The sequence below is a fragment of the Rhinopithecus bieti genome, unplaced genomic scaffold (genome assembly GCF_001698545.2).
Source record: "Rhinopithecus bieti isolate Rb0 unplaced genomic scaffold, ASM169854v2 scaffold_13704, whole genome shotgun sequence".
Lineage (NCBI taxonomy): Eukaryota > Metazoa > Chordata > Mammalia > Primates > Cercopithecidae > Rhinopithecus > Rhinopithecus bieti.
Window position 1 is genome coordinate 4279575 of NW_016808231.1, and position 3509 is coordinate 4283083.

The following is a 3509-nucleotide window of genomic DNA, read 5'->3' on the forward strand; positions in this document are numbered from 1 at the left end:
CGGCAGGCCTCGACCCCCACCCTAGGGAATGCAGAGCCTCTCCGCATGTGTGCGCGTGGCCGTGTCTGTGTGTTTCTACATATGTCGCTCTTCAGAAGCAACCTAGTTCCTGGGGCAGCTGGACTTTGCATGTTAGAGTGAGCCCCCAGCCCCCTGCCTGCCGCCCCCTCCCCAGGGCCCTGCCTCCCACCCCACCCCCTCGTTAGCCAGCCGTCGCTGTTCCTTGCAGAGAAAAGGATTGTGGGAAACTCCAGGACTCTTCCCATCTCCTCCCAGCGCCTGCCTGCTGGGGCTGCCTGCATGCCTCCCCTATGCCTGGGGGTACCCGCATCCACTTCCTTTCCCCCTTTTAACAAAAGAGAAGAACGAATTCCAAACCACTGCCAGGCTCTGTGGTCTTACCTTGTATAGGAGGCTTGCTGCCAGCTAGGTCTGGAGGCCGCCGCCCAGAAGACAGGGCCACCCCCAGCCTCCCCGGCTCCACACTGCTGCCTGTTGCCCTTATCAGCCACAGCGTGCTCTGGAATCTTCCTGCCCACCCAGGGCTTTTCCCGTGAAGTCAGTTGCTGGCCTGGGTCCCCATCCTGTCGGCCCACCCCTGCCCCTGCTTGACTGGACAGATCCTGGCACCTGGTTAGGAGCTTGCAGGGCTCACACCTACCTCCTGTCACCCTGGATTTCATCTCAGCACCTTTCTCGGTCCCTGGCTCCAGTGGCTAGGCACAGGCTGGACCCTCTGAGCCTGGCCTCCAGCACACAATGGGTAGGGCAGGGCCTCTGGGCAGAGGGTATACAGAGCCAGGGAAGATTGCAAGGGGCAGAGGACAAGGCAGGGGACAAGGATGGGGCAGAGTGCTGCCAACAAAGGGAGCCCAGATGTTGGGTCACTTAGGAGACTGGCAACCTGAGGCTGCCTGGGATGAGCTGCAGCAGCTTTGGGAGAATGCACCCTCAGCCTTACAGCGCCCCCAAGAGTGGGCCTGGACGTGGGGCAGAAGGGAGACTGGGGCCTCTGCAACACCCCCACGGGACTCAGCTCACAGCTTCTCACGGGCAACACTCACTCCATCTAAGACAGCACCAGCCCCTTGCGGAGGCCCTGCCGCCTGGGTGGAAGACTGTCTTCTCTTTCTGAAAGTCCCGTGCTCCCCTGGTGTCCAACACTCCCCATTGACCCTGACTCCCAGGGATGTGACTGTACCTCTCAGGAAGCGTGCCTCGGTGCTCTTGCCACACCAGTGCCTGGCTTCATCTCCGCCCGGTTGGAACCTGCAGAGGCTGTGTTGACAGAGCCCACCTGGAACAGCTGCTCACTGGCACTGGCGACTGGCTGCTGTGACCTCCGCTCGAGCCACGCTTGCTTCCCAGGAACAGGTCCTCCCGGGAATCTGCCTTGGTAATGGCCTCTCAGAACCCACAGGACGGGTGGCCCTGGCCAGCCAGCCCCCTTCATCTGCCTGGGGTGCCTGGGTAGCAGGGGAGGGAGAGAACATGGCAGGAGGAGAGGGGAGGACATCTCTGGCCTCCTGAGTCTTTACTTTGCAGCTCCTCCATTCTTTGAGGTAGAAAAAACTCAGGAAACTGCCATAGCCGCCTTGCAGTGGTGGGAAAAATGCTTTGCAGAGAGAGGTGTTTTGGGGTAATCTGCAGTATGGGGTGAGTGCCCCTGGACTCTCCCACCTCTCACATGCTGAGGTAGCTGCATGTGTCCGCCACGCATGAGGCGGCGCAGTCCAGGACTCTGCACAGCGTGAGGCTCAGGAATGCTGTGTTTTGTTTTGATTTTGAGATGGAGTCTTGCTCAGTTGCCCAGGCTGGAGTGCAGTGGTGCCATCTCAGCTCACTGAAACCTCTGCCCCCTAGATTCAAGTGATTCTCCTGCCTCAGCCTACCAGGTAGGTGGGACTACAGGCACCCTGCGCCACGCCTGGCTAGTTTTTGTATCTTTAGTAGACATGAGGTTTCACTATGTTGGCCAGGCTGGTCTTGAACTCCTGACCTCAGGTGATCCACCTGCCTTGGCCTCCCAAAGTGCTGAGATTACAGGCGTGAGCCACCGCGCCCAGCGGGGAGTTCCGTTTATTAAACACCATGAGCCCTGGGGCAGCCTGTAGTGAACCACACCCTCACTATTCAAGGCACGGTCCAACCCCAGCATCACCCAGGAGCTTGTTAGAGTGAGGCTGCAGCCCAGACTCCTTGAATCGGAATCTGATCTAACAGGAGCCCCTGGTTCTAGGTAGACATCCAAGTTTAATAAGCATCCCTACACAACATTTTCACCAATACTGGGGAGACTGTCCCACCACCCTCATTTCTGTTTCTGGGGGCCACTGTGGGCTGGGCCTGGGGGTCTCAAGTGGTCACATTAAGGGCGGGAGACACTTGAGGTTCCTGCAGGGCCGGTTTTTTGAGCGTGGTCACTGTTGATGTTGAGGGCTATGTCACTGTCCCTGCAGTGGTGCTAAGCAGTATCCCTGAGCCCTCCCCACTGAATCCAAGGGCAGCCCCTTTATTAGGACAATCGAAGTGTTTGCAGCCAGTGCTAATGTCTCCTACAGGCCACCAGGGCCCCAGTGGAGTGCTTCTGTGCTAGTTCTGTGGTTCTCATACCTGGCTGCACAGCAGGTAAAATAAAACCAGCAAACCACAGGTTCCTGGGCCTCATGCCATCAGACTCTGGGGCGAGGCCCTGACATACAATCGTGGAAGTTCCCTGGGTAGATGATGGTGATTGATATGTGAATGTACCAAAAACCACTCAATGGCATGCTTTAGAAAGGTGAATGTTCTGGTGTGTCAATTATACCTCAGGGCTGTTATTGAAAATAAAACAGGGTGGGCACGGTGGCTCACGCCTGTAATCCCAGCACTTTGGGAGGCCGCAGCGGGCAGCTCACGAGGTCAGGAGATAGAGACCATCCTGGCCAACACGGTGAAACCACTGTCTCTACTAAAATACAAATAGCCGGGCATGGTGGCATGCGCCTGTAGTCCCAGCTACCCGGGAGGCTAATGCAGGAGAATCGCTTGATCCCGGGAGGTGGAGGTTGCAGTGAGCCGAGATCACGCCACTGCACTCCAGCCTGGAGACAGAGCAAGACTCGATCTTAAAAAAAAAAAAAAAAAAAAAAAATGAAAACAGCTCCCAGGTTTCTGATGTGGCCATCTAGTCATGCCCCCCACATAGTGAGTGGGAGCCTGCAGACTCGATCCCCGGACTTCCAGAGCACAAGGGTCCCCTGGGTCCTTGTTGAACACTCACGTTCCCAGCCTCTCCCTTGAGGCAGTTGTTCTGGAGGAGGGTCACAGAATCTGATTTGTTTTTTAGAGATAGGGTCTTGCTCTGTTCCCCTTCCTCTGATTGCAGTGATGCAGTCATAGCTCACTACACCCTAGAAATCCTGGGCTCAGGTGATCCTCCCACCTCAGCCTTCCAAGTAGCTGGGACTACAGGCGTGCACCACCACACCTGGCTAATTTAAAAAAAAATTTTTTTTTTTTTTTTT